The 21,986-nt window shown below is 53.0% G+C and overlaps 1 non-coding gene across 1 annotated transcript; it reads left to right on the top strand.

The window, feature by feature from the left end:
• The first annotated feature begins 21,267 nt into the window (after positions 1–21,267).
• On the top strand, positions 21,268–21,420 carry LOC135327079 (5.8S ribosomal RNA). The gene has a single exon (XR_010387153.1). It is a non-coding gene; the product is annotated as a 5.8S ribosomal RNA (ribosomal RNA).
• Positions 21,421–21,986: the final 566 nt, after the last annotated feature.

Here is a 21,986-nt window from a genome sequence, read left to right as displayed (position 1 = left end):
TTGCTTGCAAAGCTTGTGGTGATGCCAGATTTGGGACATGAGAGTGAAAAGGAGAAGAGGCCTCACAAAGGATGCCAGTTGCATCCTGATTTCCTTTGGCATCACCCTGATGGTTGCCTGGTAGCACCAAAAAAATGTTCATCTTTCAAGTATACCTAAAGTTGATTTTGAGGAGGGCTTGTGGAACACTGCAAAACCCACTTGGGCTGACTGGAAAAGCAATTTAACAGAATTCATCCTGCAGTAGTAATCCCTACAACAGAAATGGTTCCCCTTTGTTATGAATGCAGAGCAGCTATACCAAGTAAGCAGGAGCCCAACACTTTGGGAGAAATTCACCTAGCATGATGTAATCTCACCCTTATTCAACACACAGAAAGTAAAGATAGTTCTGGAGTTTGTGGAGAAACATGTGAAGCTGGATTGTATTGGCTTTGTGGAACTAAAGCTGACAAGCATTGGCCATGGGGATGAGGTGCATGGTGTTACATTGACTATCTTGTACCTGCCATTTGTCATTTTTCCCAGGATCCAGAGTTACCCCATAGCCCCCAAAGAAGACACAGATGAGAAATAACTGAGACGGAAAGATCTGGGGCTATTTCCCTTCCATGTATGGAATAGTTCATACAATTAGAGAACTCTGTCTGGTATCTATGGTTCTCAAAGAAATCTCCAATAGAATGACTGAATTATAATTGAAGCACAATCTGAGGAGGTGAGGGCCACTCGATTAATTGCATAGCTCTTGATATGATGCTTGCAGAGAAAGGCGGAGTATGTGCAGTAGTGGGCCAAGAATACTGTACTTACATCCCTGACACTAATGAAGAGAGATGATGCCCTGGCAAGAATTTGTAAAGCTGCTGCACAAGTGCATTGGGAAGGCAGATGGCATCTGTGAAACTGATCTGGCTCTTTGGGAACTAAGATTCTATATGGATTTCCTATAGCTGTCTGTGTTATAGTGATACTGGGTTTGGTGTTACAGAAGGTTAGGCTCGCCAGCCACCATAACAGGGTCCGACCCTAGGTTCCCACTGAAAAATCCAGAGCCAAATCAAAAGCAAATTAAATAAATTTTAATGACGCGCGTGCAGTAATTACAGCTAGAGCTGGGTGCCTCCAAAGAGGGACCCCGAACAAGGAAATTCCTAGGCAATTATAACTTTTCAATCTAAGTTCTCCACCCCTCACGCGGTAGTCCAGACCAATAGTAATATTCAGGTCTGGGGTCTCCTGCTCCTTATTGGGTCTCATCGTTGTCCCCAGACAGGCTGTTTCTTTCCTTATCTTTACTGTTGCGGTTTCTGCTGACGGATGTGTCTTTGTTCCTTGTTGGGTCCTGCCATTGTCTCTCAAGGTCCTGACGAGGAGGTGGTAATTCCAGACCACAGCAATTAACACTGCCCCAGCAGTGAGGGGAGGCTTTGTTTCTCAAGGTCCTGATGCCCTGCACAGGCCTTATTTCAAAGTTTGGATAACCTCCCTTTTGGAGTGTGAGACACAGGAACACAGACTGCTTGTAACTCCCTTCTCTCTCCAGCTTGAACCAGCTCTGGGGCCCTTTTTTACTGAACTAGGTGAAAGTTCCTTATGTTATGTGAGCGTGGCCTAAGGCTTCAGCAAATTTAGCTCCTCATGCTAAGCAAGTTTTATGTAAGTTGTGCTAAATGGCTACCTCTAGACAGTTTCAGTTCAATAATTTCCTTAACTTTGGGAAGTTTTTCCTCTTCAGTGTTGTCTGTTATGTTTTTGTAATAAGTGCTCAAGCAAGCAAAAGGCTGAAGATGTACGGGAAATGCTGGGCTGGAAGCTCATGATTAAGGAAAGGTGGAGGTCGATAAACTTGCACTCATTTCAATTCAATAAGGGAACCTGGAGACAAGAGCAGATGAAGGAACAGCATAGCCTCAACAGTGAAAGGTCCTGTTGAAGAGCCTTAGGCTAGGCATCTGCAGCCCTTCTACCGCATTCTGGGTGGGAGACTGATAGTGACAAGAGGGAGGGCGGGGAGTTGTGGTAGTTTGGGAAAATACACAGACTATACGTAATGTGTTTTGGGGTTCATTCATTGTTTGGGAGTTTAAAAGACAGCTTTGGCTGATGCCCGTTATTACTGTTTCTTTGCTATTCTAGCACTTTCCCTCATGAACAAGCTATAAGCAGTGTCCCTGGTAAAAAGCAGATGCAACCAGCCTTGAGGCACTCAGCACATGGAGCTGAAACATTCCATAAAAGGAAAGGTTTCTGATTATGCTCTTTGATTGGTTAGGAGCATCTGGAACATGTAAGAGAGTACACAAAAGGCTTTGTTATGGTTGGTAGGTGCAGAGAAGACTAGTGGGGCTTGTCGTGAGTGCTGCTGCCATGTGCTCTTCCCTACAGCGCTATAGAAAAAATGTTCTGTTCTGGCCTAAGCCAGAAGTATTGAGAATTTCTTCAACATGTTGCCTTTAACTCTGGCAGTCCTCTGCTGAAACAGAAGGTACCTCCCTGTCCACATCAAGCACAGTCCCTCAAACCTGCTTCTGCCTCCACCCTCCCACAAGTTCTCTTCTCCCATGGGCTGCCCCACTCCATTCACTTGAGCACCTCTCCATGCCAGCCTGCTGCTTCTGAGCAGCTTCTTGCTGCAGAAGTAACCTCACAACCTATGGCCCAGCCCTCACACCTTCACCTGCACCTCCCTCTTGCCTGCCTCTGCCCTCTCGCCTCAGCTCCACGCCCCTTCACTCCAACACCCCACCTGCCCTGCTCTTCTTCTGCCTCCCAGGCCCCCAACCCCTTCCAGCTCAGCTTACAAGAAGGCTGGGTGCTTAGGGGCTGCGCCAGAGCAAGTTTGGCCTCAGGCCTTAGGCATCTGTGAAGGGTTTGTGCTTTGTGCTGAGTGGGGTCAGGCAAAGCTTTTGGCTGCTGGCTCAGTGTAGGGCTTGGGGTTGGTGCTCAGGGTTTGCGGTAGGGGCTAGAGCTTTGGCAGAGGGCTGTGGGTTGGAGTGGGGGGTGAGGGCTCCAACCCCGTCCAGCACTTGAAGGCAGGCAATGAGGGCTTAGGATTAGCTTCAGGCACAGGGTCTGAGTTTGGGGAAGGGGGCAGAGACGGAGGCTTCAGCGTAGCCCTTGGGGTTTGGCCTTGGCGAATGAAGGAGGCCAAGGCAGCAAGGCGCAAGGGTAGGGCTTCAGGTTAGTGCTTAGGCTTGGGGTTGGGGCCTTCCACACGGGCTCTGCCAGGCCCTGTCCCAGCTGCAGCACTAGTACCTCAGGGTGCCATACCTCCCCACAACATGTCCTCTCTGCTGGCTGCCTCCTGGGAGCCCTTCCTGTCCTCCTGCACCTGCCTCCAGCTCCTGCGTGCTCCGCTGAAGGAGCACAGAGCATCTCCTCATCAGCTCCCAACTGCTCTCTCTTCAGCCGGCCTCTGCTTCCTCCCTCTCTCACAACCTCTCAGCCCTCCTGGCATGCCCCTGTTCTTCCTTTGAGCAGCTAACACTGCTTGCCTGATGCTCCTCACCAATCAGATTGCTGCAGCACAAGTGACCTCACAATCTACAGCGCAGCCCTCACACCTTCACCGCCACCTCCCTCTTGCCTGCCTCCCACTCTTCTCTCAGCTCCACGCCCCTGCACTCCAACACCCCACCTGCCCTGCTCTTCTTCTGCCTCCCAGGCCCCCAACCCCTTCCAGCTGGGCTTACAAGAAGGCTGGGTGCTTAGGGGCTGCGACAGAGCAAGTTTGGCCTTAGGCTTCAGGCATGCGTGCAGGCTTTGGGCTTTGTGCTTAGTGGGGTCAGGGAAAGCTTTAGGGTGCTGGCTCAGGGATGGGCTTGGCGTTGGGGTCAGCCCCCTGCCAATACCTCTCCGCCCTCCTGGCATGCCCCTGACCATCCCTTGAGCACCTCACAGTGCCCACCTCATGCTCCTCACCAAACAGCTTCCTGCAGTGCAAGTGACCTCACAACCTTTAGCCCAGCCCTCGCACCTTCACCTGTTGCTCTCTTTCTCTTGCCTCTTGTCTCTTCTCTCATCTCCACCTCTTTTCACTCCTCATAGCCCCTGCCCTTCCTCTGTCTCCCAGGCATTTAATGCCTTTGAGCTTGCCTTTGAGGATGGGTGCAAGGCTCTGGGTTTTAGGAATGTTATTAGTGTTTAGAAGTGTAAGTATAACCCTTATGAATTAGCCTTTGGCATCAGGTGATGGTTTTTACTCTGTGGTTAGTGTGCAGGATTCACGTACACATTAGATCTCTCTTGTTAGAGTTAAGGAGGAGAGTTATTGTTTTGGGAAAGCCTTAGCAGCAGGTTCCCTCTTTTATTGAAGGTTTCTTGTTGAATAGTGTATGAGGTAGCTTTTTGGCACAGACTTTTGGCTTGAAGTTAGGGATGAGTCTTAGCAATGCGAGCCATGGTGTTGCTTAACATTTGACGGATAGGACCCAGGGCATGATATCCGGAGTTTAGTGGGGATCTTGAGATCATATAAGGGGCAATGGGTTCCAGCTTCAGCTTTGTAAGAGATCCAGGGATACCGGGAGCAGGGGCAGAGTAGAGGCCAAGGCCCCCCTCTCTAACTGCCTGAACAAACAGGCAGTGCCACTTGCCAGAGGAAGAGAGGACAGTTCTCTGGTGTTCACACTGTCTCTTCCTTCACAGCCCTCCATGGAGCCCCAAGTGAAGGACTGCAGAGCTGCTGGGTTTGTGCTGACTGCTCTTGGCAGGACCGGGAGCTCTGAGATGACCAGAGCGCATTCCACACAGGCAGAAGGAAAGCTGTCACTGCTGCCAGTTCCTCAGGAGAGAGCAGGGCCCGGTGAAGACACATGCAGAAAGATGCAGGCTAGCCATGCTTGGGAGGGATCACAGCCTGTGAGCTGAACCTTTGCTGGCAACCAGCTGCTGCTTGCTTTTGCTTTGCTGCAGCTATTCACCCACCTAGTTGCACAGGCAGCTGAGCCACCCACAGCACTTCTGCCTGCTTGGCTCTGTGTGAGAGCCTCAGCCCTGCACAGGGCAGCTGTGAGCTGACTGCTGTGGGCTCAGCATGGCAGCCCCTGCGCCGGCGAGTGTGTGTACAATGGGGAACTTCGCTTGTGCCAAGGGGGATTCATCCAACCCAAGGCCTGTCAATGTGCCACTGCCATGGGAGGCCTTGGAGCTGGCTGGCTGGCTGTGCCAGAGCCAGCGGCTAGGAGATGTGGGCAAGCTTGCCCAGATCTTCCCAGGGCAGGCTCTGTGCCTCTGGTGTGAGTAGAGTGGTGAGTGCTAACCTGAGTACCGGGGGATTATCACCACGATAGCAAAGCCATGGGCTCAGGCTGCAGATTGTCTGCAGCAGAAGGGGTACTTAGACATGCATGGCTTAATCTTTGAGACAGGCATATGCTCCTGGCAGGGTCAACCGGGTGCACCAGCCCACCCCAGCAGCAAGCCGTGCCGCTTTTCCCCTCCACCTGTGGGAGGGGGATAGGCCATGCCATGGCCAGGGGGTGAACAAGTCGGCAGGGGCGGCACTACCCCCTCACTGGGGGAGGGGAGCAGGACCAATCCCGGTGTCCCTGCTGGCCTTCCCCAACACGGCGCCCCAGGGGAAAGGAGCGAGGGCTGCTGCACAGCTTTCGGCATGTGGCACCTAACGTGAGATGGCGGTGCACCCACAGAACCGACTGGGAATGACCCTCCCTCCAAGACCAGCAGATCATTGTGCATGCAGGCAGAATGGCGAACCCTCTCTGCACATGTTCCCTTTTTGGGAGCAATGGATGTGCTAGAGGAGAAAGTTGTGGCACCCTCCCTTGACTGCTGGCTTGCCTTCCCTGAGGGTGGAGCCCTGCTTCTGCTGCTCCCTACTGCTTAGCTCAGGCCCCCTCAAGCTCTGGGCTGAGTGCCAGGAGGCCTGGCCCTGCAGTTGCCTTGGGGCCTGTCCCCAGAGCAGTCCTGCCTGCAGAGTGCCTTCCCCAGGGGCTTGGCAGTCCTCCAGGAGGCTGTGCTCAGCATGCAGGGGCCCATCCCAGGCCTGCAGGCTGTGTGGCCTTCCCCTGTGCCCAGAGCATGCCTTGCTCCCCAGCTCCCTGAACCCTTTCCTGAGCACTGAGCAAGGGTATGGGGGCTCCTCAGTCGGGTGACCCTAATGCTCCCTGCTTCCTCAGAGCCCTTCCCAACACACACCAGCTGCCCAGCAGTCCTCTCCTGGCTCTCCAGGATGGCCCTGCACTGGGTTATTGCCTTCATGGAGCACAGGGGCCTTATTCTGCAGAGCCTGAGGAGCTCTTTGTGCCTTGTCAGTGTGCAGCTGGGGCTGAGCTTGCCTTGCTGGAGCTCTGGCAGGGGAGTCAGTCAGCTGCTATCTCTGCACTACAAAGGAGGAAGCTGGCTGGGGCAGCAGGGTGGGAAGAATGGCCAGGGTGGCTCCTGCCCAGAGCCTGAGGCAGCTCTCAGCCTGCCTCTTGCTGTGGAGAGGCACCTGAGAGTGCAGGGGGGCCCTTGGGGGAGCTCAGCCATGCTTTTCCCCACCCCTGCCCCTTAGCACTCCCAAAGGAGGAGCCCATGGAGGAAGGCACAGCAACCCTGCATCCTCGTGGTGCCCTCAGCACCAAGGTGCCTGCCTGGCTGCAGCTGCCACCAGTGCCACAGCCTGCAGCTGTGACTTCCCCAGGTGCCAAGACCATACCTCTGCTGCACCCCCTGGCAATGCTCCTAGGGGAGTGCAGCAGCTGTGTGGATGCCTTCAGCAAGAAGGGTGCAGAAACTCTCCTGCCTCTATGACTAAGCCCTGGCCCTCAGGCCAGGGCAGGAAGTGCCCTTTGGGTGCATCTCTACCTCACCATAGGCTGGGTTAACAGCCCTTGAGGAGAACCATCTGGAGCATGGGTTCACCTGTCCTCCCAGCTCCCCTGCCCCCCCTCCTCCTCTCCCCCTTGGACTGTATATGTATATGCGTATGAAGAGCTGGCACCTGCTGTCTCTCTTCACAGAGCTTTGCAGAGAATGCCCCAGGGGACTCGCTGCTTCCTAAAGCTGGACCTGCAAGAGGGAAAAGACTTGGCTCCAAACCCATAAGGAGGAGGAATGCAAAAGGGCTTTCTGCACCACCTAAAGCCACGAGGAGTACCTGGGGATGCCGTTAGCCTCTGCAGTGTGCCAGCCACTTGCCAGCATGTTGTCAGCGATGTGCTGAAGGAATTGCTTGAGGACTGTGTTTGAGCATAACTGCCCTGTGCACTCCTGACCTCACCGCCTCCTGCTACTTTTTGCCTTTGTTACCTTCTGTGGGCAGTTCTCGAAGCAGGCTCTTCCTCCTGCAGCTCGGAGAACAGCTCTCCGCTGGCAGAGAGCTTGCTTTTGGTGGATGCCAGAAGCACGAGGACCTTCTGTGGAATTGAAGTGGGCCTTGACCAGAGCCCTGCTCCTAGTCCACCCAGATCCCAGCCGGCCTTTCATTGGAGAAGCAGCTGCCTCAGGCCGAGCCCTAGGGGCCACCATCTCGCAGAGGTGGAGAGACAGTAGGTCGGGACCGTGGGAACCTCCTTCACGCATTCAAGCACATCACTGCTTAGATGATGAGGCATTTGGCTATTAATGAACCACAGAGAATTTCTCTGGCACCTTTTCTGGACTGGGCTTGGCAGGCAGCCTGTCCGCCCACGTCAAATTCAGTGGTGCTCATGTGGGGACCAGATCCCATGTCCCATACATACCAGGCTCGACCACAAAGGAGCCAGGCCATAGCAAGATTCCATGGTACAGAAGACTGAGCAAGCACTCGTCGTCATCTGCGTGCTGGAGAATCTTACTCTTGCCTTCGAAGAAGGACTTTGTTACTCCAAAGTTGCCCAAATAGTAATACCAGTTGAAGAAGTAAACATTCTTACCTTTGCTGGTAAAGATCTCCACAGAGGAAAGGAGAGCCCTGTGTGAGAAGAGCTTCGCCATCCTCTTCAGATGGCCACCAGAGAGTCCAAGGTCAACAAGGAATCCGTCGTTGCCTTTCTACCACTTCCCATGAATGCTGATTTGGGAAGCCTGGGGACTCAGCCTCTTCTGTTCTTGTCCCCTTCTTCACCTCTTCCTCTAGATGCTGGTACTTCTGGACTTCTTCTCCTACTGTGTCACCTGAAGATGATGACCTGCTTTGATAAGGAACAGCAACATCCACTGCTTTTGCCTGAGACCCCTTAACCACAGCCCAGTCTGGCCTGAAGAGCTTCTTGTTGTTCTCCATAAGGTTGCCCCCCACCCCCATCTTTCTGCCTCCTCTGCCAGCATACCACACAAGATGCTATGCCTCTGGATCAGGGCATCCTGGACTGCAGGGCAGTACCCAGTAATACTAGTGGCATTTCACTGGCAGACAGGCCATGGCATGGGCTGCATGTGCATGGGGCCTCCCACTTATTCTACACATCTCATGTCTCTTCACAGCGCCAGACTAGAGTCAAGCTCAACAGGGTCTTCTTTCCCCGCTGATTCCGCCAAGCCTGTTCCCTTGGCTGTGGTTTCGCTGGATAGTAGGTAGGGACAGTGGGAATCTCGTTCATCCATTCATGCACGTCACTAATTAGATGACGAGGCATTTGGCTATTTAATGAACCATAGATACTATGGTACCTTTTCCGGGTTGGGATTGAGAGGTGGCCCGTCCGCCCAAGTCAATTAAGTGATGGTCATCTGCAGACAAGATATTACGTCCGTACGTACAAGCTCAACCACACAGGAGCTGGGCAAGAGCAAAATTCAGCAAGACAGAAGACTGAGCCAGCCCATGTCGTCTGTGTGAAGAATTTTACTGTTGCCTTTCAAAGAGGGCATATAAGAGTCTTTTGTGGGCCTTATAAAAAACCCGTGGCATTTCGCTGCTTGCACCTTCAGCCCGGTTTGATGACAAAATTCTTCCACCACTTGAATGTTCTTTTGCATACCATCCCACGAGTCACTCAGCAGCACCAGATCATCCGTGAATGCCAATGTTGATACAGAGCTGTTCTTATATCTGAAACCTTCTTTTCCTCTTCTAATCGACACAATAACGGATCCATTGATAGGTTAAAGAGAAGCAGGGACATCGGATCGCCTTGCTTCACCCTGGTGAGGATCTTAACCTTCTCCGAGTGGGTTCCTCCAACCTCCAGCCGCGTCGCACTGTTGTTATACATTTCGGGAATGATGTCAATGATATGACCGTCAACATCTTTTTGCCTGAGGACCTGGAAGATGTGTTGATGATGGACTGAATCAAAGGCCTTCGCCAAGTGCACAAAGACAACCCCAAGCGATTTATGTTCTTTTTTCGCATACCGGATCAACATCTGGAGGAGCTTGAGATTTTCCGCACAGCCCGGGGCTGCAATAAACCCTCTTTGGTGGCTGTTAATTGGACATGCTTTCCGTAGCCGTGTTGTTAAGATCCGGGAAAACAATCGCAGGATAGTCAACCCGATGGTAATGGGTCGCCAGTTGTTAATATCCCCTATCTTCCCAGGATCCGCGGATTTGGGCAGCAAGATTGTTCTGCACTCCTTGATGTCATCAGGGATCTTCCCGGCCAAAAGCCACAGGTTGAACAAGTCGGCTAGTTGACTCCCCTGAGGGTCCTTCTTCAGGATATCCCTCAGGCTTAAGCCATCAGGCCCGGGGGCCGAGTTTTTATTCATCTCGGCCATGTTCTTCCGGACTTCCGCTGGGGAAATCATCTTCTTAAAAGCAGAATTATCCGCTGCCCCTGCACTGTAGAACGCACCCAGACTGAAAAAGGGGCCACCTCCCTCCCACTTCTTTCTGAATGAGTTATAAAGTTCATCCATTGGAAGGGGGCACTTAAGTGCTTCGATGTTATCCAAAATGATACCAGCCAGCTTCTTACGATCCATCTCGAAGAGCCGCTGGTATCTCAGGTATTGGCCCCGGTTGGGGCCCACTTATTCTACACCTCTCATGTCTCCTCACAGCGCCAGACTAGAGTCAAGCTCAACAGGGTCTTCTTTCCCCGCTGATTCCGCCAAGCCTGTTCCCTTGGCTGTGGTTTCACTGGATAGTAGGTAGGGACAGTGGGAATCTCGTTCATCCATTCATGCGCGTCACTAATTAGATGACGAGGCATTTGGCTATTTAATGAACCATAGATACTATGGCACCTTTTCCGGGTTGGGATTAAAGGCGGCCCGTCCGCCCATGTCAAATTAGGAGATGGTCATTTGGAGACGAGATGTTATGTCCCAACGTACAAGCTCGACCACAAGGGAGCTGGGCAAGAGCAAAATTCAGCAAGACAGAAGACTGAGCAAGCCCATGTCGTCTGTGTGAAGAATTTTACTGTTGCCTTCCAAAGAAGGACTTTGGATTAGTAAGTCCTATATTAGTTAGTAACAAATATTAAACATCCTTACCTTTACTGGTAAAGATGTGAATTATGTCTACAGAGGATAGGAGAGCTCTACGAGAAAAGAGCCTCGCTATCCGTAATTAGCGACTACTGGAAAGTCCAAGGTCGGCGAGGAAGCTGTCATTTGCCTTAGGCCACTTCCCGCGAGCACCAATTGGGAAACCCAGGAACTCTACCTCTCCAGCTTTTGTCAGTTCTCTCACTTGTTCTTCAAGATGTTGGTATTTTCGGACTTTCTCTGCCGCTGCGTCTCCCAGAGATGACAATCCACTCTCATAGCGGACTGTAACGTCCACTACTTTTGCCCGGCCTTCCTTAACCACCACCAAATCTGGCTTAAGAAGCTCGTTGTTATTGTCTCTGAGGTTGGGCTCTATGTAGATCTCCCAGCCTTGTTTCTTCGCTTCTTCCGCCAGCATTCCACAAAAGATGTTATGCCTTTTAATCTGGGCATCCTGGACTGCAGGGCAGTAGCCAATAATATGCGAACAAGTCTCCCCTTCTGCAGGACAATGCCTGCATCCCTTTGGTGCCCCTTCTCCCAGCCCACGTGCCAAATACTCCCTAGTGGGATAGACATTGGCACGCAGCTGTATCGCTGTTAAAAGCTTCCTGTGAGGAATGCCCCGATAATGTACGAGCCAATCATTACTGATGTTATCATTTTCAAAGTTCTTAATACCGCGGCCCTGTGCTTTCAGATTGGCCCAGTTCTCTAACTCTCTTTTCCTCCACTTGCTAGGAATAGGATAGATGACCTGGGGAGCTGGTACTTCCCATTCGGATGTCGTCTCGCTCCCATCCAGTACGGCTGGAATTCTCATGGGGAGTTCTTCCCCAATTGATGGCACTTTATCCGCCCTTCCTCCAGCGGCGATCCACACCCTCTCAAACTCTCCCTGGATGCCTTCTTCCAGAACAATTGTTCTGGTGATGGTATCGGAGGATTGGGTGATACGATGCAGCCGGCGAGCCTGGATATTTGGAATTTGGCTCGCCAGCCATGCAATTCCAAGACCGCCGTCCTTAGTGCTGGAATACAGGATGGCGTCGCACGTACTGGGTGGTAAGTGAAGCCAACCCTTCACTGCTGTTCTTATCACAAGGTCCAAGGAATGGAGGTATGAGGCGTTCGCTCCGGCATGATCAGCCGCATATAGCAACCGTGGGACTGCATACACTTTCAAGATTTCAACCTTCTGAAGTGGTTTTAATGGGGCTTCTCCAACGTTGTTCACCCATGTGCCCAGCTTTTCTTGCAGCTCTGGTTGGGAGAGACCAATCCAAGGGTCAACTCCCAGGCCCAAGTATTTCTCAGAGCTGCCCGGCTCAATTAGATGCAGTTGTTCTCCATTAATCATCCACGGGTCACAGTTGTTAATTGTGTAAGAGTCTTTTGTGGGCCTTATAAAAAACCCGTGGCATTTCGCTGCTTGCACTTTCAGCCCGGTTTGATGACAAAACTCTTCCACCACTTGAATGTTCTTTTGCATACTGTCCCACGAGTCACTCAACAGCACCAGATCATCCGCGAATGCCAATGTTGATACAGAGCTGTTCTTATATCTAAAACCTTCTCCTCCCTCTTCTAATCGACACAGTAACGGATCCATTGATAGGTTAAAGAGAAGCGGGGACATCGGATCGCCTTGCTTCACCCCGGTGAGGATCTTAACCTTCTCCGAGTGGGTTCCCCCAACCTCCAGCCGCGTCGCACTGTTGTTGTACATTTCGGCAATAGTGTCGATGATATGAACATCAACCTCTTTTTGCCTGAGGACCTGGAAGATACGTTGATGGTGGACTGAATCGAAGGCCTTCGCCAAGTGCACAAAGACAACCCCAAGCGATTTATGTTCTTTTTTCGCATATCGGATCAACATCTGGAGAAGCTTGAGATTTTCCGCACAGCCCGGGGCTGCAATAAACCCTCTTTGGCGGCTGTTAATTGGACATGCTTTCCGTAGCCGTGTTGTTAAGATCCGGGAAAACAATCGCAGGATAGTCGACCCGATGGTAATGGGTCGCCAGTTGTTAATATCCCCTATCTTCCCAGGATCCGCGGATTTGGGCAGCAAGATTGTTCTGCACTCCTTGATGTCATCAGGGATCTTCTCGGCCAAAAGCCACAGATTGAACAAGTCAGCTAGTTGACTCCCCTGAGGGTCCTTCTTCAGGATATCCCTCAGGCTTAAGCCATCAGGCCCGGGGGCCGAGTTTTTATTCATCTCGGCCATGTTCTTCCGGACTTCCGCTGGGGAAATCATCTTCTTAAAAGCAGAATTATCCGCTGCCCCTGCACTGTAGAACGCACCCAGACTGAAAAAGGGGCCACCTCCCTCCCACTTCTTTCTGAATGAGTTATAAAGTTCATCCATTGGAAGGGGGCACTTAAGTGCTTCGATGTTATCCAAAATGATACCAGCCAGCTTCTTACGATCCATCTCGAAGAGCCGCTGGTATCTCAGGTATTGGCCCTGCTTCACCGCCCTGATCTTCATCCACTTTCTCTCCACCTTCTTGGGCGTGGGTCCAGCCTGGTGCTTTCTCAGCTGTTTCAATTTGGCTACTGCGGCATGTCCCGCCAGCTGTGCCAGCCATTCCTCCGTTGATCCTTTGATGACCTTCTGGGCGTCTTTGGTACCCTCCAGGACCTCCTCAAAAGCGATCTTCAGACTGGGGGAGAGGGTTCCAACTCGTATTCTCTCCGCAATAATCTTCCTATATTCCGTCTTTACCACTTCAATCCTTTCCTTCTCAACCGGTTCGTCCCCTTCACGCCGATGTTCTGCTTTCCTTGGCGATGCCGATGTCTTAGCACCTGCCGCAAGCTGGCGTCTCTTATCGCTGATCTGCTTCGCCGTTTTCGTGGGCAAATGCTCCCCGATCAGCTTATTCACAAAGCGTTCGTTCTTATATTTCTTCTCCAACTCTATCAGTAGAACCGTCTCCTCTTCCGTCCAACAGCTCTTATGCTTACCTCGAATTCCTTTTCCCTTCGGACGAGACGCCTCAATCCTTTGCTTATTCCTAAGCAGTGGGTGCACAAGCCTTTTGTGCTGAGAGAGGCCGCTTTTGGTCTTAAACTCTCGGTTGCATTCTTCACACAGGAAGCCACTGGGGCCCCCTGGCCTTCCTCTTCACATTCAACTGGAGCCCCCTGGCATCTTGGGAAGTGGCAGGCTATACTATGATGTTTCTCATTCGTTCTCCCACATTGGGAGCACACAAACAGAATTCGTCGCCGACCGTGGGCTCTTCGGAGATGGTCAATTAGTGCCGCCATTCTTCCCGTCTTGACACCGCAGCATGGACATGATGGATGTTCATCCGGGACTTTCACGATTGGCATACTCACACCAATCGCTTCCCCCCTGGTGTCAAGAATGGGACTTGTTACAATTTGGAACAGAGATTGCGAGCCCAGAGGGAGATGTCGGCACACTATCTACCACGTCCTCCTCCGGCACCTCTTCGGTACCGGTCATAGGAGGCGATCCGATAGGTGCCAGCACCTCATAAACCTCCGGCAGATCTTTTATGCAATCATATGGTGGTTCGGGATAAATCCCTCCCCAACCGACATAATCCGAGTTATAGAAAGTCAAATTTGGTAAACGGTAGGCCATCTCATCAGTTGTTATTACTGCCGGAGTAACACTCACGGCCTCATGGGGAAACTCCCCAGTCTGAGTGGCCACCGAGACGAAATTAACAGCCCATGATTTTATTGGGCTGTACATATTGTCTACGGGGGTTCGAGATACAACCAGAAGAACCAGCCCCCAAGTTCAACTGGTGTGCCTTTGTATCACCCTTAGGCGAAGGGCTCTGGACACACGAATATATAGATCGTGGTCAAATCAATTTAGTTTCACCTCGAGGATACTACCGAGCGGTCGGTGAAGTCGATCGGTAGGGTAGGAAGTAACTATAATTCCACGATCACACTGGGGCAGAGGCTAACTTGGTTACCCAGAGACGGGCATCCAGCGGGACCACGAGGAGGTGTAGCCTCTGCAGCTAAGCCCAGTTAGTAACTATGGTCCCGTCTTAAGAGAGTCATAGTTACTCCCGCCGTTTACCCGCGCTTCATTGAATTTCTTCACTTTGACATTCAGAGCACTGGGCAGAAATCACATCGTGTCAACACCCACTGCAAGCCTTTGCAATGCTTTGTTTTAATTAAACAGTCAGATTCCCCTGGTCCGCACCAGTTCTAAGTCGGCTGCTAGGCACCGGCTGAGGCGGGGTGCCGGCCCGGGGACCCTGGCTCCCCCTGCCCCATCACCGGCAGCTGTGTGTGCATCGGGACACCCCCAGCCCCTGTGAATAGGTGTGGGGGGGGGGGCGGCTGGGAGTGGAGGGAGGGGGCGGGCAGTGCCTGCCACAGCTGGGGCGATCCACGGGTAGGGCCTGCTGTGCATCCAGAGTTGCCGCCACCACCCCCACCCACCTGGGGGGTGGGGGGCACCAGTCAGGTGCACAGCGCCTCGTCCAGCCACGGCATGCACCCAGCCGTGCTTCACGCCCCAGCCCGACCGACCCAGCCTTTAGAACCAATCCTTATCCCGAAGTTACCGATCTGGCTTGCCGACTTCCCTTACCTACATTGTTCCAACATGCCAGAGGCTGGTCACCTTGGAGACCTGCTGCCGATATGGGTATGGCCCAGTGCAAGATTTACACCTTCTCCCCCAGATTTTCACGGGCCAGTGAGAGCTCACCAGACACCACTGGAACCGTGACCGCTTTCCAAGGTACGGGCACCTCTCTTGGGGCAAACCCATTCCAGGGCGCCCGCCCCTTCACAAAGAAAAGAGAACTCTCCTCGGGGCTCCCGCCGGCTTCTCCGAAATCGGTTGTGTTACTGCACTGGACGCCTTGCAGCGCCCCTCTCCGCCACTCTGGATTTGGGGATCTGAACCCGACTCCCTTTCGATCGGCTGAAGGCAATGGATGCCACCGCCCGTCCCTTCAGAACGGCGCTCGCCTATCGCTTAGGACCGACTGACCCATGTTGAGCTGCTGTTCACATGGAACCCTGCTCCACTTGGGCCTTCAAAGCTCTCGTTTGAATATTTGCTACTGTTACAAGACAACCCTGGGTGCTCAGAAAGAATGTTCATACTGTTTAAACTAGGCAGATTAGGATAACCTCTCTATTTTCTGAAAAGAAGCATTCTTTAATCAAGGGCATCCTAGAACTGCTAAAGCCCTAAAAGAAACATTAAATCCAAATGTTTTATTTCTAGGTTTGTATTGCCAATTTGGCAAAAGAATTGGAGGTCCATGTATCCCTAACTGAACTGTCCTCTTTATGATACAAAAAATCAGGCCCACAGGTCCAAAAGACCCGTGCCCAGGTGAAGACCCCCTCCCCTGAGCCTGCGTAGTAGTAAAATGGTGTGTCAGCAAAATTATAATTTTATGTAAATCACTAACCCATCAGTGTAAAAGGGAAAGTTGCAAACCTTGCAAGTTGTTTGTATAAATGCTACTTGAAAAGCTGTGGGGGTGTGCTTGATTTGTGGGAAACCACCGAGCACCCAGGCTTGCGCAACTCTGAAATAAAGAAGCAAATGTCTCTCCTGAGCGTGTAATTATTGGCTTATTGTACAGTGGGCAACGAATCCGCTTTTTTGGACAATAGTACTACCACCAAGATCTGCACCTGCGGTGGCTCCACCTGGGCCTGCGCCCCAGGCTTCAAGGCGCACCGCAGCGGCCCTCTTACTCGTCGTGGCGTAGCCCACGCAGCTTCGCATTGCTGGCGACGGCCAGGTAGGGGCCCGACGCTCCAGCGCCATCCATTTTCAGGGCTAGTTGATTCGGCAGGTGGGTTGTTACACACTCCTTAGCGGGTTCTGACTTCCATGGCCACCGTCCTGCTGTCTCTATCAACCAACACCTTTTCTGGGGTCTGATGAGCATCAGCATCGGGTGCCTTAACCCGGCGTGCAGTTCATCCCGCAGCGCCAGTTCTGCTTACCAAAAGTGGCCCACTAAGCACTCGCATTCCACGGCCTGGCTCCACGCCAGCGAGCCAGGCGTCTTACCCATTGAAAGTTTGAGAATAGGTAGAGATCGTTCCAGCCCCAAGACCTCTAATCATTCGCTTCACTGGGTAAAACTGCCGCCCGCAAGCGCCAGCTATTCCGAGGGAAACTTTGGAGGGGACCAGCTACTAGATGGTTCGATTAGTCTTTCGCCCCTATACCCGGGTCGGACGACCGATTTGCACGTCAGGACCGCTACGGACCTCCACCAGAGTTTCCTCTGGCTTCGCCCTGCCCAGGCATAGTTCACCATCTTTCGGGTCCTAGCATGGACACTCGTGCTCCACCTTCCCGATGGAAAGGGCCAGACAGGCTGGTGGTGTGCCCTTGGCTGTGCCTCCGCCTTGGGATCCCACCTCAGCTGCGAGCAGGGGTGGGGAGAAAAGCGGTGGTGCTGCCAGCGACAGCTTCTGGGAAGCCGCCACGGGGGAAGGCATGGTGGTGGTCCTCTCCCTTGGCCCCGGGATTTGACGAGAGCTGCTGCCTGGGGGCTGTAACACTCACTGCCACGTGGTGGCAAGCCACCTGCCCACTGGGCCTTCCCAGCTGACCCAGAGCCGGTCGCGGCACACCGCCACGGGGGAAATGCACCCGACGGGGCCGGCAGCTGGCTGGGTGGTGTTCCCTGGCCTGCCCCCGCAAGGGGTGGGAGGGGAGGCAGAGGCGGGGATCTGCTGAGACCCGAGCCAGCCGACCAAGCCTGCTGGGTTGAATCCTCTGGGCGGACTGCGCAGACCCCACCCATTTACCTCTTAATGGTTTCACGCCCTCTTGAACTCTCTCTTCAAAGTCCTTTTCAACTTTCCATTACAGTACATGTTGACTATCGATCTCGTGCTGATATTTAGCCTTAGATGGAGTTTACCACATTCTTTGGGCTGCATTCCCAAGCAACCCAACTCCCAGAAGCCCCGGTCCTGGTGCACTGCTACCGGCCTCACACCGTCCACGGGCTGGGCCTCGATCAGAAGGACTTGGGCCCCCCGAGAGCGGCGCCGGGGATGGGGGCTTCTGTACGCCACATTTCCTGCACCCCACCCCAAGGTGGGGACTCGGTACTGGGCTCTTCCCTCTTCACTCGCCATTACTGAGGGAATCCTGCTTAGTTTCTTTTGCTCCACTGACTAATATGCTTAAATTCAGTGGGCCACCATGTCTGATCTGAGGTCACAATTGGATGGAGATGGGGCAGGCGCGCACCCGCCCCTCGCACTTCAAGTCCCAGAGGAGGCCCCAGACAAGGCAGAGTCAGTGGGCAAGTGCCTACCAACCTGTGACTGACCAATAATCCCTGCAATGGGAGAAGAAGGTGGCTCAGAGGGCGAGGTGCTCCATCAAGTTCAGGAATAATGTAGGATGCAGCTCGTAAGCCTTGCTGTTGCACAGAGAACTGACTTTATCTCAACACAAAGGGCACTGGAGGGTGACCTTTGTTTTAGGTAAGCAGCTATAGCTGTTAACTGGACCAGGTGTAAATGTGTACCTGAGATAGCTCAGCCCAACACAGAGGAGAAGACCTCAACTACTAACAAAGGAATTTTGAAGAGAGCAACAGGGTTGAGCTGGCTTCAACCCACGGAGTCCTTCCCAGTGCCTGGGGACTCCCAGCGTCGTGACAGTGAGCATATAATAGACACCAGTGATTGGCAATCGCATTGGTATTGTGATTGAACTGTCTAAGTGTACACTTGTATTGTGATTTCAGTACGTCGTTGAATCAGTCTGCTAAATAATCTTGTGTAACATCAAATACCTTCAAAATAAACTTAAATATAAAACACTGCACTCTCTGCATGTGTGCAATATCTAAAAGAACCTGGTCAGAGAGTACTGGACTCTGACAAGGCTGCCGCAGCTAGGACAGCCCAAGGCCCCTTCCAGGATGAGGGGGAAGCAGTGCAGTGACTGCAGTTTGCCACCACGGAGGTGGGAGGACAGCCAGGGGCCCTCCAACACACATGCACGGCAGTACGGTGCAGTACCAGCATGGTACCCACCTGCAGACAGCCATGCAGGGCGGGGGACGAGGTTGACCTTTCCCCTGGGCCCGGATCCTGAACGTTCGCTGGCTCACGCACTCGCACAGCCCTCTGCCGGCAGCGGCTGGCTCCCCATCCCAGTTGCTGTCTCGGCTCTCACCCTGGCACAAAACAGCATAGCAACCCTTCCCTCCTTTCTCCTCTCACCACCGATCAATGCCTACGCTGCCCACTGCCACAACACCTGCACTGTCACTGCTGGCCTCAACACAACACCACAGCTGACGCCAGCTGGTGGGTGGAAGTGGCTCGACACACACTACGGAAGCGGGTGTGCCACAGGGAGGGGGGTCAGTGGGCACCAAAACAACAGTGGTCAAGGTAGGGGGAGGGAAAGGGAGCCGGCCAGCCAGGGGTAAAATGGAGGGCAGACCCAAATGAGAAGGATGGGGAGCCCTCGCGCCCAACCTGGGACAACCCCTTTCTCACTTTGAGTCTGGCCCAGGTGCCTGGCTTGGCCCGGCCCAGCAGGGAGCAGTGCACCGGCCACACAGCCTGCCTCAGGGAGGGGGCTCCCTGCAGACCCCCGGCATTGGAGCCTGGCGTCACTGGGCACTGCCCACTGCCCACGCACCCACAACCTACTGGACCCACGCTTCCGAGCTCTGAGCTTGCCTCTGCAGACTCCAGCTCCACCATCCCAGAGATGGTGCCCACACCCACCCATGCACACACAGCCTCCCAGATGACAGCGCGCACTCTCCCAGCCCTTCTGCGGGCAGACACCTTCGTCTCCCTACCTCCTCAAACAACCACCAAAGGTCCAGCAATAGCAACATTCAATGGTTTCAGATGACTGAGGTAACTCGTGCCATCTCTGTGAAGAATTTTGCTGTTGCCTTCTGAGAAGGACTTTCTCAAAAGGCACATGCAGTCCTGCATGCCACATTAAAAGCTAGCCTTACCTAAGCTGGCAGAGGTGTGGAGTATGTCACCAGAGGAGAGGAGAGAAGAGCCCCCTCTAATGAAGAGCCTCGCAATCCACTTTTGTCACTTCTCAGACAGCCCAAGGTCGGTTAAGAAGCCAAAATTGCCTGCAAACCACTTCCCTCTAGCACTGACTGGGAATCCCAGGAATTCCATGTCGTCAGCATTCAGGAGTTCTCTCACCTGCTCCTCCAGGTGCTGCTACTTCTGCACTTTTTTCTGCTGCTGCATCCCCTAAAGATGACAAAGAACTTTCAAACCAGACTGTTATGTCCACCCCCTTTGCCCGAGATCCATTTACCACAATCGAATCTGGCTTAAAGAGCTTGTTGGTCTTCTCCCTCAAACACTGTTCTGCCAATACCACCCAGTCTGTCCCCCTTGCTTCCTTCACCAGCATTTTGTACAAGATGTTATGCCTTTTCATCCAGGCATTTCCCATTCAGCAGGACAGTGCCTGCAGCCTCTCGCAACTCCTTCCCTCCAAGGCCCTGGCCTTCTCTCCACCCAGATGTTCACTTCTGTGGTGAATGCAGGCTGCTACTCCAGGAGCAAAGGCCAGACTTAGAGCCACCATAGTGTCTACCTCACCATTATATTGGGTTTCTTTGGCAGAATCGGTTACATGGGCATTCACATGCCTTATGGCAATTCAGCGTTGGGTGCTGGCTTCCCAGATGCTAGGCCATAGGGGCTTTCCCCATCTTTTCTTGCATGACTAGTCCATCCCATATACCCAATAGACCATACGTAAGGCCCTTATGTAGTGGCCAACTATCAGTGTATATAAATTGGGGCCCTTCAACCCTTTCTCCTTCTAGCCACGGACATGCTAGAGGAGAATGCGACCTCAAGGAGGGCGTGGTCCCCCAGCCAAGGAACAGCTGGGTGGCACCATCTGATCCCTAAGGCTGAGCTCTAGATAAACCTCCCACCCCAGTCTCTTAACCTCTTCAGGCAGCATGCCACACAAGATGTTATGTCTCTTAATCCAGACGTCCTGGACTACAGGGCAGTAGCCGATGATATGTGAGCAAGTCTCCCATTCCGCAGGACAATGCCTGCACCCCTTCGGTGCCCCTTCTCCCAGCTTGCGTGCCAAATACTCCCTGGTGGGATAGACATTGGCATGCAGCTGTATTGCTGTCAATTACTTCCTGTGAGGAATTCCCCGGTAACGTACAAGCCAATAGTTATGGATGCTATTGTTTTCTTAAGAAGTTCTTAATACCGTGGCCTTGTGCTTTTAGATTGGCCCAATTCTCTAACTCTCTTTTTCTCCACTTGCTAGGAATAGGATAGATGATACGGGGAGCTGGAATTTCCCATTTGGACACCAACTCACCCCCTTCCAGTGCGGTGGGAATTGTAACAGGGAGTTCATCCCCTGTTGATGGAACCTTGTCTGCTTTACCTCCTGTGGCGATCCATACCCTCTCAAACTCCTTCTGGATCTGGCGGGTGGAAGTGGCTCGACATGTGCTGTGGGTGTGTCGTGGGGGAGGGGGACCTGGCGGGCACCAAAAGGGCAGCAGTCAGGGCAGTGCAAGGGAAAGGCAGTCAGCTGTCATCCCCATCCCCCGGACCCCGGACGGGAACAAGGGACCAGCGCACCACTGAGAGAGTAGTGGAGAAGAGCCCATACAGCAGCACTGGCGGTGGCGGTGGGCGGCGCCCTTCTCGTTCAGGTCTGCCCTTCTTTCCCCTCCCGCCCCGTTCTTGTATGGTCAGCAAGGCGAGCCCTCTTTCTCTCTACTGTCCCTTGCTCAGCAGCCGGTGTCGACATGAGGAGGGAGGCAGAGCGGAGCGGGGTCCCTCAGGGGCTGCAAATGCTGTCCACTCCTCCCTCGGTGGGGACCGAAACAGAGACAACTCTTAGCAGTGGATCACTCAGCTTGTGCATCAATGAAGAAAGCAGCTAGCTCCAAGAATTAATGTGAATTGCAGGACGCATTGATCATCGACACTTCGAACGCACTTGCGGCCCCGGGTTCCTCCCGGGGCTACGCCTGTCTGAGTGTCTCTTGACATTCAATCATCACCTGCGATGTGGCGTGGGCGCAGCAGTACCGCCCCTTGGCAGGCAGGGGAGGGCACAGTTCAGGTGTGCCCGGCCGTGCCTGTCCTCCCCTCCGAGCCCGGCGGCCGCCGCTGCACTGCACATCGTGTGCGGTGTGGCACGGCTGGGGCGCCTTGCAGGCCTGTTGCCCCGGGGAGAGGGGGCTTCTGTTTCTTCAAATCCCAAAGAGGCATCATCTTGCTGAGCCCCATGTAAGATTTCAGTTTGCTTCCAGCTTTCATTTAGATGGGGAGAAATTCTCCCGCTTTGATCCACATATACACAGCGACTAGTATTTATTACTGTACCTACTCCTCCCTGAGATGCTAATAACATACCTAGAGCCATTCCGTTCTGGGTGGTTATTTTAGCAGTCTCTGAAACCTCCCCTTGTAAAGCTGTAATGGCATCAGAGGTTTTATTCCCTATTCTCTCAATAACTGCTGAAATAGTTACTATTGCTTTTTCAAGTTCACTCACTCCCAACTGTGGAAACAGACACCTTGTGAATGAATGAAACCTAGTAGGTT

Source organism: Dromaius novaehollandiae, unplaced genomic scaffold (genome assembly GCF_036370855.1).
Source record: "Dromaius novaehollandiae isolate bDroNov1 unplaced genomic scaffold, bDroNov1.hap1 HAP1_SCAFFOLD_45, whole genome shotgun sequence".
NCBI lineage: Eukaryota > Metazoa > Chordata > Aves > Casuariiformes > Dromaiidae > Dromaius > Dromaius novaehollandiae.
Note: the sequence above shows the minus strand (reverse complement) of the source record. Positions and strands in the feature narration are given on the sequence as shown.